Below are 15,872 nucleotides of genomic sequence, written 5' to 3'. Positions count from 1 at the left end.
ATTTTAATAATTGTTTTTATATTTATTTAAAATCACATCGCACAATTATTTTTCAAAAACCAATATTTTTTTAAATATATATATGAATGAGTTTAATGGTAAGATGAGACGTTTTTGATGTTTGAAAGCTTTTTGCATACCAAATACAATTAAATATAAATTTATTAATATATTTGTTTTATACCAAAATACAACTTTCATTAAATATATATATATATATACTACAAAAAAATACAGCAATAATAAAATAAAAAATAAAAGTGGAATTGACCTATGTTCTTTTAATCAAACATCAGATTGAGACGACTAAACAAACATGACCCTACGAGTTCTTTTGATCAAACGTCTGATTGAGACTTATGTTTTCTGTGGTTGGTATGTTAACAGGTGGGATTCGGTAGCAGAGGATTCTATATGGTTATAAAAGTGTAGAGATTCTCTGCTACTAATTAACCATGTTCCCTCTATTCCTTCTCACAGGGAAGAGGGTAAATTAGGAAAAAAATGTTAAAAAAAATGTTTTCTTTTTTTAATATTCAAATATATGTGAGAGGAAATACCGAAACAGAACAGGTGGATTCAGTAGCAGAGGATCCCATATGATTATAAAAAAGGAAAATTCTTTTATTTATTTATTTATTTAGCCTCCATTTCGAGTTATTATTAATTAGATAGTCTGCTCTCCTTGTCCTTGTCAACCACCTGCATGCACTCTAACCAAACATCAATTTGAAGTTATATCATGTTTGATTCATCTTTTTTTTGTCAATAGCATGTTATTATTATTTTTTTAAATTCTTGTAAAAATATTTAAACTAATATAATTTAATGAATTTAGAATTCGTATACGAAGCCACTTTTAAATCAATTACTTATTTTTAATCCCGCGCAATGAGCTCGTACATAAATTTTATAAAATATTTCTAATGATTCGAAATTAATTTTAAATTATAAAATGAGAGATAAAAATGAGTAACAATATCAGGAAAAATCCAAAAAAACTACTTATCAAATGAGTTCTAAGAGGATTGGCCATGACATTATTCTTGTTTGAAAGAGAATGTAAGTTATAATTAAATAACATAATGTTTTGTTTTAACGAGTTCATATAAATAAATGCTGAAGTTATATGATTAATTAAGATAATGGATAATAAAATAAATAATAATATGAAGAAAATAAAAATCAAACAAGGTACTCTAAGCCAAGAATGATAAGGTTATATTTTACCTCATTTATTTCATTAATCAAATACATTATTATATATGTTAATACTCTTTAATCTTTTCTAATAATTTTTTACACTTATTTAAAAGTACAATTTATCGTTATTTTTCAAATAATTAATTTTTTGTTATCTTAATTAATTAATTTTATTAAATTTAATTTATATATCTTCCTTAATTATTTATGTTGAACAAATTATTAGTTAGGATATAAATTTTAATACCAAATATAATTAAATATAAATTTATTGATATATTTATTTTTATCCAAAATACAACTTTCATTAAATATATATATAGAGAGAGATTGAAAATATACAATAATAATAAAACTAAAGATAAAAGTGAAATTAAGACTAAACAAACATGACCTATTCATTTAATCAAACATTAGATTTGGGGTTGGTATGGGACACTTTTTCCTTCTTTTTTTTTTCTCCATAGTCTGCTCCTCTGCTTCCTGTCATTGTCCTTGTTTCTATCATCATTTGGCCGGGTTATTATATATATATATATGTTAAAATTCCTGCAAAAGTAAATAAACTAATTTTATTATCAAAATATTTATTTTTTAATTTATATAATTATATATATTTAAATTGTTTTTAAAAAACTCAAAAAAAATACTTATTAAATGAGCCCCATTTGAAAGAGATTATAAAATATATTTTATTCATCTAATTTGTGTTGGGTAAGGATAACATAATGTTTTGTTTTAAATTAGAATATAACTAAAAATACAAAATAAAACGAAAACAACAAAATAAAATTTACATATATATTTGTTTAACACCTTAAAATAGTTTAATAATATTTCTTGTGTTAAAAACTTATCATACGTGACTATTTTTCAAATATAGTATTTCTTGTGTTAAAAACTTATCATAAGTGACTATTTTTCAAATATAGAGACAAAAACATTGTTAGTTGATAGTTGGAGGAGGAGCGGATACTCTTTATCTTTTTCTGTTTTATATTAGATGTTTAGAGGATATATGCTCAAAAATATTATTAAATTATAGTATTAAGTTTTGCAAAAACTTCTATCCATAATTTAGTGTTTAATTATAAATCATTTATTAGTTGTTTTTGATTTATGTTTCTCGTATACGTAACGTTACGTATAAAACAATGAAATGAGATTGTTGTTGAATTGAGGTATTAATATAGATAATTGTTGTCCCATTTTCTTATTCACGTGTCTTATGCATGTAATTAATTCATATTTTCATTAAAGTTTTGTATGTGTGTCAACAAGTTTAATCAAAGATCACAAATGTGATCATTTGTTGTTTAAAATGTCTACTTTACTTATAGGCTCATTTTTTAAAAGTTTATATATTTTTAAGTGAATCTATCTCATTTGTGAGGATAACACAGAGATCCAAAGTTTGAAGGAGGAAGAAGATGAATTGTTTAAAAAAAGTCTGGTGAGAATTTCATTTATAAATTATTATTATTATTTTAATTTTAATTTTATTAGTATTTTTCATTTTGTTTAATTCTTTGTTAAGCTATAATTTTTCCAATTTAAATTATTGTGCTTGATTTGTTTAATTAAATTATGTTTCTTGATTTGAATTAACTTGGTATTTGATATCAATTTAATATCTACCTATTAATTTTGAAGTATAACGTGACTTTAAGAGTGTCAAACTCTTTTGATTTTACTGTTCTATACTTGTGAGGTGGTTCAAATAGAATTTATAATGTATTGTTTTTCTTATGCAGCCTTATTTCGGACAACAATTTCTCAGAAACAATATCAAAAACTTTTAGTAATCTCAATAACTTGACAAATTTGTAAGTGTTAATGCTTAAGTTGTGATTATTCATTTTTGGAGGTTTTCATAAATCTTAAGTTTTTAGTATTTTAAAGAGATGATTTATAAATGATTAGTAAAAGAGAATTTTAAAAAACTAAATGAGCCAACTCTTTTAAATGTAAAAAATAAATATCATAATAGTGGTAATTATGAATTTATACAAATAAATTAACCATTCATCTCATCACATATATCATTTCTCTTAATATTGAATAAATCATATTTAATACACAATTAACCTACATTATTTTGATATTTTATTTAATTCTTGTTTAATAGTCAAAAATTTAACTTATTTCAAGATCAATTTAAATGCAATAATTCCTTTCATTTACTCCAATATGTAAGTAGTAGCATGAAGCCAGGTTTCAATAGAAAACAATAGTAAAATAAATTTTCGTTTATTTTGTTTAAGTCAAATAAAATATTTAAAATTATAACATCTAATCTTTAATTTAAAATAAATTATTTAATAAATAATTCCTATAAAAAAAACATCTTATTATATAGTTATTACTTTTCCATGTGAGACACAACTCATTATTTTAATTTTATTTTTGAATTATTTTTTTTTTCATTCCCTTCCATTTTATTAAATGTAGTTCTCTTTTCATAATACTAGTTGTATAATTATTGTTCTCAAAATAATGAATGAAAGAAAAATAAAACAAGTATTTTATATTTTTCTTATTTAATTAAACATGTCATAAATATAAATTATTTCCACACTCTTAATTAATATTAATAGTCACTATATATACTCTCATGTACTATGCATTAATTATTATTATTTTTATAATTTTTCTTTAAATGAGATAAAATCTTCAATTTATATCTTTCTTTTTTTTAAATCAAAGTTTATTATTCATAAAAACAATTAACACGTATTCCCACATTTTAAATTTAATAGTATTAATAAAAATAAAACCTGAAATTTGTATTTTTATTACAACATTACAAAAAAATACAAAAAAAAAAAAAAAAATTATATTAACTTGGGTGTTGCAGAAATTTTAACATGGTAGTTAGGAAAATAAAAAAAAGGTGGGATGATTGATTTGAAAAGTGGCTAAACATGAAGCATGGAGAATTTAAATAAATAAAAATTATCACTGAATATAATATTATTAATTTAAGGGCCCTTAATTTAATAATATATATTATTGTTAAAAAAAGTCTATAGGTCTATTGTGTGGGGCAAAACAATTATTTGGAACTTTATCCATTCGTGTACAAAATAGAATATTGACGCTCGCTACCAAACTAAAACACTAACGTGTAATGTTGTTATATTTGTTCTTTTGAAATTTATTATTAAACTTGATGTGATTGTGTTTGTTTCTGGATAATGTTTTGTTTTTTTTCTTTTACTTAGGGATGTTGCTTCTCCAGGTTCGGAATGAACTTCTTCAAAGTCAAAAAAGCTCAGATTCTTCTTCTTCCGCACACTCTCTGAATCTTCTCTTCTGATCCTTTTTCTTCTTCTTCTGCCGCAACCTCTAATTTCTTCTTCTACGGCGACCATCATTTGACTCGATCTTCAATTACGACGACGATGCTCAGAACTAACGACCCTCACTACTTCAAGCATGTCAAGATCTCTGCTCTCGCTCTTTTGAAGATGGTTGTTCACGCCCGCTCCGGCGGCACCATCGAGATCATGGGCCTTATGCAAGAGGAGACTTACGGAGACACCATCGTAGTCATGGATTCCTTCGCTCTCCCCGTTCAAGGCACGGAAACTAGAGTTACTGCCCAGGAGGACGCTTATGAGTACATGGTCGAATATTCCCAGACGAACAAGCAGGTTTTTTCTTTATTTCATTTTTATTTCAACATGGAAATTAGATTAGATTGAGTAAAAAGCAGAAAGATATTGGTGATTACAATCGCACATTATATTCTTCTGGGTCATGATTTAGAAATAATCTTATGCAGTGTGGTGAATGTACTTTCTTGGGCTAAAGAAATATATGTTTTTACTCACTTGAATGATCAAATAGGAAATATTGGAACAAGAGAAGGGACAAGCTTCTAGTTCCATTAATCAGGAGGTTGATCTTGATGATTTGGTGGATGTAAGATGCTTTCTTCATTTTATAATTTTTATTTCATTTACTACATTTTGGCTCATATTGGGTTGGTTACTATGGAATTTCAGGATCCCGAGCTTGAAAAATTGCATGCTGACAGATTAGCTGCTCTAAAGGTAGGAAATCTTGTTTTGATCATTCAGCTTATCTATTTTGATTATTTAGACGATGAAAAGTTGCTGAATGGGGATCTCATTGTGGTAAGATTTTTATTTTGTCTAGAAAGAAGCTGAGAAACGACATGGAGAATATCGTGAGATTGCTGAAGGTGACTTCTTGGGAGAAGTCACTAGAACTGAAAACTCATCTGTCACTTCTACCATAGAGAGTTCTATAGATGCAAGTAAAGAGTTTTTCCTTCTTTCCTTTCTACTTTCATTCTATTCATGTCCTCTTTTCTTATGTGTTTAGAAAAAAAGTCATAGTAAAAGATTCGATTCTTCATAGACCTTGTTTGATATTGGGTTTTTTCAAAAAAGACTAATGTTTTCAAATAATTCAGTTTGATGTAAAGAAAGGTTTATTCTGATAAAATGACCAAACTATCCCGTATTTAAAATTTAAAATAATTTTTGAAATGATAAAACAATTTGATTAGCCCATATTTTATAATTTTATTACAAATATAGTAGAATTATGTAAATAAACCACGTCAAGCAAGCCCTATAGAAAGCTTAAGACAATAAGCTATGCAACTGGAATTCGGGTCCAATTCCATATCCTTTGTTTGTTTGAAGAATTACCAATGGAATTGGATGTAGATGATTGTTTTAATTACATATTTCACACTTCATAATTGCAATTCTATAATTTGTAATTCTATTATTATTTTTGAAGAAATCATGGAATTTCAATTCCTAAGTGAAATTGATGGAGCTAAAACTTAAAAAACAGTATACATTCAATTCCATTTGAATTATAATTCTAATCTTTATTTTAAGTTGTTAACAAACAAATTATTTGGAATTGGACCCCTAATTCCAATCTCCTCCGAACTAAACATAGCCTTATGCACAATCAAACATAGCAATATTTTTGGTGAATAGATGTTGAAACTAAAATCCAGCTAGACATTTCATATATTTGATGCTTGAATAAGAAGACCCATCTCTTTGATTTGAGTTTAATGGAGTAGATCCAAATTTCCTTCATTGCTTCTATCAATCTCATGCATTACAATCACATGAAAGGTGAACCTTACATTTGAAGCTTATGCATGCATATCCACTTGATGATCTCTTGTGAACATCACTGATATCTTTTCTGAGGGACCATTTCATTGTTACACTGAAAAGATTCAACAAAATATCTTAATTTCTGTTGATATAATCAAGTTAGACTCATCAGTGCGTTCATATGACTTGAAGCTTGTTTGGTTTGAAATATCCATACTATTCAATTCTGACAATTTGTAAACATTTTTAGATAATGTTTGGAAATAGAATTTTCTTAGACATGGATTATTATTTTTGTCAGTTCTCATCTGTATCCAGATTAAGATCATGATCTGAAAACAAAAAGTTTTTTCAAATGGGCCCCCGTTAATTCTAAAATGTTATATATAATCCTTTCTGAAATATATGTATGTTTTGTTGCATACTGGCTGTGAATGATTGAAAATTGTTGAATCTTGTTTAGGATAATGGAAAAGCATTTAAAGGCCCTTACACCAAGGTATCTTGACACCAAGTTCATCAAGATTGATGCAAAGGTCAGTATTCCCTATTATGCCCCAATTTGAAAACACTTAAAATTTGTTTGCCATTAAAATTTTGTTTCAAAACTATTTATTTTTTAATTTATAATACAAATGCAGAATGCACCATTTTTTGTTGCGAAACTTGCAGTCAAGACATTGCCTTGTGTTATATTCTTCCGGTTAGTCTCTTATTCATCATCATGCCTTTTGATCATACTCATCTATAAAAATTAAAAAAGAAAATTACTAAAAGAGATATGTTTCGTGCATCAGAAAAGGTGTGGCGGTCGATAGGCTGGTTCGGTTTCTTGATTTGGGCGGGAAAGACGATTTCTCAACGAATACACTTGCTGCTTTGCTGATTAAGAAAGGTGGGAGTTATGTTTTTCTTTTTGTCTTTCACTCTGTTTGAAGGCTATTTGAAAACAATTTTTTGGTTATTGGTTTCGACGAGAAAATAACAAACAAATTTATGAGTATTTGTATAACTAAATTATATTATAGAACATTATCTCGGATTAAGAAATTATATTATGTTTTCTCTCTGTTCCTTAAGGTTGCTGGAAGTCAAAGCACATACTGAATCATGCAGGACACCTTGTTTTATAAACGATGGTCGCGGTAATTGATTTTGCTATTGAACATTCTATTGTTAGATTTTATAAGGTTTATTTATGAACATGATTTTTAAGTTTTTTAAGCTGTTTTCTTATGTTGAACCAGCAATCGTGACTGGTTCGCCAGATTGCTCAATTCTCGCAACAGATGTGGAAACTGGAACAGCCATTGCTAGTTTATAAGATGCTCATGGGTGGGTTTATATATTTTCATTTACCTGTATTTTCATTTACCTGTATTTTCATGTCTTTGAGGAATTGACATTTAATTCTGTTTTATATTCTGTTAATCGAATTGTTAACTTTACTGAATCAACAATTGCATCTGGAGATGGTGCAGGATGTATTAAGGTATTAGTGTTGTTGCAGGTGATTGTATTAAGGTATTAGTGTTGTTGCAGCTGGTGTAATCACCGGTGACTTTCTTTTGTAAGCACAATCTCAATGATCTTCTTCTCTATCACAATAACAAAAAATTCTCTTCTCTTATTATGTTTTGTGTTTATCCTTGTTTATCACAATAACAATTTCTTGATAAATCAACTTTGTCTTATTTAGCATCTAGAAATGTACTGGCTGCAGCAGCCAGAAACTATCAAAAGGTATTACTTTCCCCTCTTTTTCCTGTTTCCATCTTATGCATGAATATGGCTCTAAAAGTATATTAATAAGAAATTCAACCTTCAAAGGCACCATTTGTATCCATCCTAATTCAATAGATTTAATTTGCTTGTTTGAGGTTTTAATATATGTCTGTTAATGTAATGTACTTGACCATTTATTTCTCAGTCTACTTGTCAATGTCCTGTTTTGGTATAAATTTTTTTCTTCATCCGGATTATAAGCTGGAAAAATAGCCATTTGTTATGTTTGTCAAAAATTACAATGATCTAGAGAATAATCTCGATCATGATTCGCAAATTATTTTCTTGTGCTAAATGAAGCAAAATCACATTATATTCTGGGTCATGATTTAGAAATAATCTTATGCAGTGTGGTGAATGTAATTTCTTGCGCTAAAGAAATATATGTTTTTACTCACTTGAATGATCAAATAGGAAATATTGGAACAAGAGAAGGGACAAGTTTCTAGTTCCATTATGTTGGGTCAGCTCATTTGGCAGCTGGGCCTAACAAATTAATAAAGCCCATTAGGACATATTTAATTAAGGAAAAAAAAAACACAGTAGTTTTAGATTGGTTTTTCTCTCTCTCTCTCTCTTCCAGCAGTTCTTCCTCCATTGAAGCAGCAATTCCTCCATTGAAGCAGCAGGTTCTTCTTCTGATTTCCTTTATCTCTTCTCCATTTGGTTAGCCATCTTTAATGATGATGATAATGTATGTGAATGACAAGTTAGGATGAGGTCAATTGATAACTTTTGTTAGATTACCTCTAGGCTTGTATTGAACTACATTGTATACCCATTTGATATAGTGGATGATTTAAGTGGCCGAAGTGTGCCGTGGTTTTTACCTAATTTGGGTTTTCCACGTAAAATCTTGGTGTCCTGCTCTCGGTTTTTGATTGTTTGATGCTCAATTGTTTTGGCTGCCTATTTGATTACACAAAAGGGAAAAAGAATTGTTAGGCCTTGTTGTAGCTTGTTTATTTCTGAATTGCTAAACAAGTGCTATTATTCGATTTCTCCAACAAGTGGTATCAGAGCTGAGTTCGTTTGGTGGTGATTCTTGTATAATTCAAATGGAAGAATCGTTGAGCAGTAATGGAACGATGATCAAACTCACAACTACCAATTACACAATCTGGAAGTCACGGATGGAGGACTTATTGTGTAATTATGATTATGAAGACACTATTTTGGGTGATAAAGGCAAACCAGAGGCTATGACAGATGGAGATTGGAAGAAGCTGAACAGAAAGGCAGTTGGTAAAATCAGGCAATGGGTTGACAACAGTGTGTATCAGCATGTGGCTACTGAAGTTAATGCTTATAAGGTGTGGACTATTTTGAGTGAGCTGTATGAGAAGAACAACACTCAAAACAGAGCATTTCTATTTAGGAAGCTTTGCTCGTTGAAATATCAAGATGGGTCTTCTATGTCTGAGCATCTAAATGCTTTTCAGGGGATTCTAAATGAGTTGGCTGCGATAGGAATGAAATTTGATGATGAGCTTCATGCTATGTGTTTGATTAATTCTCTGCCTGATAGTTGGGAAACACTTGTGGTTTCAATTACCAATTCTGTTCCACAAGGTAAGCTCACTTTGAAAATGATGAAAGAGAGCGTGCTGAATGAAGAGGCTAGAAGAAAAGAACAGGGCTTCTCGACTCCAAGTCAGGTGTTCGTGACTGAGAAAAGGGGTAGAAGTAAAAGTAAAACTCCAAAGAATCGCAGTGGCAGTTCAGACAGGTCACGGGGAACATCTAGCTCGAGAAAAGAGATTACATGTTATCATTGTGGCAAGCCAGGACACAAGAAGTATCAGTGCAGATCTTTGAAGCGGGAATAAAAGGAGAATAAGCAAGATGGAAGTAGTAAGGTTGCAGATGTGGGTGGTAACGACATCGATATTGTTTACGACAATGATAGTATCAACCTTGTTTCTCAAGATACACAATGGGTGGTAGACTCAGGTGCTTCTTATCATGTCACCAATCGTTGTGATATATTTTCTTCTTACACTAGTGGACAGTTTGGTTCAGTGACGTTGGGAAACCATGTTACGTGTAAGATTGTTGGAAAAGGAGATGTCTGTTTGGATACTAACACTTCGTGCAAGCTACTTTTGAAGAATGTTCGACATGTTCCTGATATTCGGATGAATTTGATCTCTACTGGTATTCTTGATGATGAGGGCTATCATAGTTATTTTGGTGAAGGAAAATGGAAACTCACTAAGGGATCTTTGGTGATAGCTAAAGGAAAGAAGGTCGGTTCTCTTTATGTGACAGAAACTAAGTCTTACAGGGGAGAAGCAAATACAGTTAATGATTGTTCAGCACAACTTTGGCATAAGAGACTTGGTCACTTAAGTCAGAATGGCATGCAAGTTCTCTCCAAGACAATCGATCTCCAGGGCTTAAAGTCCACAGATTTGAAGACATGCACAGATTGCTTAGTTGGTAAGCAACATAGGGTTTCCTTCAAAAGTTTATCTCCATCTAGGAAGCCCAATATCCTAGATATGGTTCACACAGACATATGTTTTATGGATTCCTTGACTTTAGGTGGTGCTCATTATTACATCACTTTTATCGATGATTGCTCAAGGAAGGTGTGGGCATATTGCTTGAAGACTAAGGATCAAGCATTGGATTACTTCAAGTTGTTTCATACTGAAGTGGAGAGAGAAACTGGGAAGAAGTTGAAATGTGTTCGTTCGGACAATGGTGGCGAATACAGAGGACCATTTGTGGAATACTGTAAAAGTCATGGGATCAAGCTTTTGAAGACTGTGCCAAAAACACCTCAACAGAATGGAGTTGCAGAGAGGATGAACAGGTCTATCAATGAGAGAATTTTGTGTATGTTGTCTCATTTTAAGTTGCCAAAATCCTTTTGGGGAGAGGCAATGAAGACAGCGGTTGATCTGATAAACCTTTCACCCTCAACTCCTTTAGATGGCGACATTCCAGAAAGAGTTTGGAGAGGTAAAGACGTCTCTTATGATCACTTGAGAGCTTTTGGTTGTAAAGTGTTTGTTCATGTTCCTCGAGATGAGAGAGCTAAGCTTGATAACAAGACGAGACAGTGTATCTTTATTGGGTATGGTCACGGAGAATTTGGGTACCGATGTTGGGAGAACAGTTTCCCAAACTAACCTTGTTTAGCGTTCACTTTCCCAAACTAACCTAGTTTGTTCATTTATTCCCAAACTAACCTAGTTTACTATTCACACTCAGTTATTTTTTATTTTATTATTTTTTTTTTTACATTTCAAATTATTTATATTTTGATATATATTTTAAATTATTATTTTTTATAAATTTAATTATTTATATTTTAATATAAATATTTAATGGTTCATTAACTTAAGACATATTTTTAAAATGACAACACAATAAAAAATTTATCAATTTTTTTGTGAAATTATATCACAATGAAAAGTTGTCAAAATTATTTTAATAAAAGACAACCCAATAAATATAAATAATATTTTGAATGAAAAGTTGTCAAAATTATTTTAATAAAAGATAACCCAATAAATATAAATAATAATTTGAATAGTAAAAAAAAAAATTTATGGGGATGAAAATCATATTGCCACGTATATATGTATATATATATATATATATATATATAATAAATTTGAAATGTAAATATATATATATATATATATTAAAATATAAATAATTAAATTTATAAAAAAATAATTTAAATTATATATCAAAATATAAATAATCAAATTTATAAAAATAATAATTTAAAATATATATCAAAATATAAATAATTTAGTTTATATAAATAATAATTTAAATATATATATCTATATATATATATAATAAATTTGAAATTTAAAAAAAATAAAAAAATAAAAAAATAAAAAAACTGAGTTTGAATAGTAAACTAGGTTAGTTTGGGAATAAATGAACAAACTAGGTTAGTTTGGGAAAGTGAACGGCAAACAAGGTTAGTTTGGGAAACTGTTCGATGTTGGGATCCGGTTAACAAGAAACTCATTAGAAGCAGAGATGTGGTATTCTTTGAAGATCAGACCATTGAAGACTTTGAGAAAAAGGAAAAGCCGAAGTCTACAGAGAATGAATTGCCTGACAATGGTAGGATTCGTACACCACAATCACAGCCCAATGATGTGGAGAATGCCCAAGTTGAGGTTGATGAGACTCCTTTAGTTGATGCTGAGCCAACAGAGGAAGCTGAACAAGATGACGATAGTTCTCTAGAGCCACCTGATGATTAGTATATTAGAAGATCTAGTAGGCAGCGACAACATTCTAGTAGGTATCCTCTCAATGAGTATGTGATGTTGACTGACGGGGGAGAACCAGAAACCTATCAAGAAGTATTGTCTCATGAAAACAAGAACAAGTGGTCGGTGGCAATGCAAGAAGAGATAAATTCTTTGCAAGAGAACGAGACTTATGACTTGGTGAAACTTCCAAAAGGAAAGAAGACTTTGAAGAACAAGTGGGTATTCAAGTTGAAGCACCAAGAAAATAGCTCACAACCTCGATACAAAGCAAGACTGGTTGTGAAGGGCTTTGGACAGAAAAAGGGGATTGATTTTGAAGAGATCTTCTCACCGGTTGTGAAGAGGTCATCCATCAGAGTTGTGTTAGCATTGGCTGCTAGTCAAGATTTGGAAATTGAACAACTGGATGTGAAGACTGCATTTCTCCATGGTGACTTGGAGGAAGAGATCTATATGGAACAACCTGAGGGTTTCAAAGTTAAAGGTAAAGAAGACTTTGTCTGCAGGTTGAGGAAAAGCTTGTATGGGCTATTTTGAAGATTGTCGGGAGAGAGCGGGTTTATTGGAGCCCGCGAAGTTGTGCTGACGGGGGAGATTTGTTGGGTCAGCTCATTTGGCAGCTGGGCCTAACAAATTAATAAAGCCCATTAGGGCATATTTAATTAAGGAAAAAAAAACACAGTAGTTTTAGATTGGTTTTTCTCTCTCTCTTCCAGCAGTTATTCCTCCATTGAAGCAGCAATTCCTCCATTGAAGCAGCAGGTTCTTCTTCTGATTTCCTTTATCTCTTCTCCATTTGGTTAGCCATCTTTAATGATGATGATAATGTATGTGAATGACAAGTTAGGATGAGGTCAATTGATAACTTTTGTTAGATTACCTCTAGACTTGTATTGAACTACATTGTATACCCATTTGATATAGTGGATGATTTAAGTGGCCGAAGTGTCCCGTGGTTTTTACCTAATTTGGGTTTTCCACGTAAAACCTTGGTGTCCTGCTCTCTGTTTTTGATTGTTTGATGCTCAATTGTTTTGGCTGCCTATTTGATTACACAAAAGGGAAAAAGAATTGTTAGGCCTTGTTGTAGCTTGTTTATTTCTGAATTGCTAAACAGGTGCTATTATTCGATTTCTCCAACACATTAATCAGGAGGTTGATCTTGATGATTTGATGGATGTAAGATGCTTTCTTCATTTTATAATTTGTATTTAATTTACCTCCATGTAGTACATTGTGACTCATATTGGGTTGGTTACTATGGAATTTCAGGATCCTGAGCTTGAAAAATTGCATGCCGACAGATTAGCTGCTCTAATGATAAGGTGGGAAATCTGGTTTTCATCATTCAACTTACCTATTTTGATTATTTAGACGATGGGATCTTATTGTGGTAAGGTTTTATTTTGTCTAGAAAGAAGCTGAGAAACGACAAGTACTTAAAAAACAAGAACAGTTTCCCAAACTAACCTTGTTTGCCGTTCATTTTCCCAAACTAACCTAGTTTGTTCATTTATTCTCAAACTAGCCTAGTTTACTATTCAAACTCAGTTTTTTTATTTTTTTATTTTTTTTAAATTTCAAATTTATTATATATATATATAGATATATATATTTAAATTATTATTTATATAAACTAAATTATTTATATTTTGATATATATTTTAAATTATTATTTTTATAAATTTGATTATTTATATTTTGATATATAATTTAAATTATTTTTTTATAAATTTAATTATTTATATTTTAATATATATATATATTTACATTTCAAATTTATTATATATATATATATATATTTACATATATATGTGGGAATATGATTTTCATCCCCATAAATTTTTTTTTTTTACTATTCAAATTATTATTTATATTTATTGGGTTATCTTTTATTAAAATAATTTTGACAACTTTTCATTCAAAATATTATTTATATTTATTGGGTTGTCTTTTATTAAAATAATTTTGACAACTTTTCATTGTGATATAATTTCACAATAAAAATTTTCAATTTTTATTGTGTTGTCATTTTAAAAATGTGTCTTAAGTTAATGAACCATTAAATATTTATATTAAAATATAAATAATTAAATTTATAAAAAATAATAATTTAAAATATATATCAAAATATAAATAATTTGAAATGTAAAAAAAAATAATAATAAAATAAAAAATAACTGAGTGTGAATAGTAAACTAGGTTAGTTTGGGAATAAATGAACAAACTAGGTTAGTTTGGGAAAGTGAACGCTAAACAAGGTTAGTTTGGGAAACTGTTCTAAAAAACAATGGGTGAACAAAGTTTAAGAAGAATAACATTAATGACCATGTTGAAGTTGTATAGTTTTTGTAAGATTATATGTTGAGAAAATCTTATGAAATATATTTTTATTAATTAATTTTTATATGATTGTATATCAATGTAATCTTGTTTGGTTGGGATGAAATTAAATTTTTGATAGGTAAGTAGTGATAAATTAACATATTTGCATAGAAAAAAGATAAATGTAAATAAAAAACTTTATTTTAATAATTTTCTCTTTCAAATTTGTGAGATTAATGTTTCCCCAAATGAAGTTAATTATAAGTCACAATATATTTTAACTTTTAAAACAAAAATAATTAGATATTTTCAATCATAATATTACAATATCATCTTAAATTACTGCATTCTATTTATATTGTATAATATATACCTGTATTATTAAACATAACGAATATTTACTTTTTAATTTAAATAACAAACAGACATGTGCATAAAATTCATAATATATGCTATGCTTAGGATGAGTCCAATGTAAATTGGAGTTCAGCTCTAATTATTTTATTTGATTTATAATTAAAACTATAGTTAAATTGATGGTCTATAATTTCAAAGAATGGTATTCTTAACTAACTCGTTTTTGTCCAATTTAAATTAGATTATAATTTAACATGTTTATTAAAGTTTTTTTTGTTTAATATAATTTGCCCAAATTAAAATGATGACAATTTAACTTGATTAAACATGTTATTGACATTTTTAACATAGTTATAACATATTTAACCTAAATTATACTAGTTCAATATATTTTGATCAAACACTCAATTACACATTATTAACCTATTTAAAACATAAAAAAAAATGTTAAATGAGTCAATATTGTTTACTTAGAACTTAGACCTAATGGAGAGAATTCAGACTATTCAATATTCATTTCATATCCTAACCCTATTCTTTACTTATTCTCTAATATCTGAGTGAGATACCTTATACCTAAGGGAAATAAAATAGATCAAAAACTCATTCAACAGATGTAATATATTAAATAATCTGTCACATAATTCGTGTTCTAAAAAAACTATAAAATTGTAATTCCAGAGTAAGAAACGATGAAACTAACACTTTAAAAAAACCATAAACATCCAATTACATTAAAATTATATTCCAACTTCTTATTTCAAGTAGAATTTGGAATCTAAAACTCAAATCTAATTATAAATTTGTCTCCTTACAAGGATAAAAAGTATTA

The 15,872-nt window shown here is 28.9% G+C and overlaps 1 pseudogene; it reads left to right on the top strand.

Moving 5' to 3' along the window:
- Positions 1-4,607: 4,607 nt before the first annotated feature.
- On the top strand, positions 4,608-7,644 carry LOC124930440 (annotated as a pseudogene).
- Positions 7,645-15,872: the final 8,228 nt, after the last annotated feature.

Source organism: Impatiens glandulifera, chromosome 1 (assembly GCF_907164915.1).
Source record: "Impatiens glandulifera chromosome 1, dImpGla2.1, whole genome shotgun sequence".
NCBI lineage: Eukaryota > Viridiplantae > Streptophyta > Magnoliopsida > Ericales > Balsaminaceae > Impatiens > Impatiens glandulifera.
Note: the sequence above shows the minus strand (reverse complement) of the source record. Positions and strands in the feature narration are given on the sequence as shown.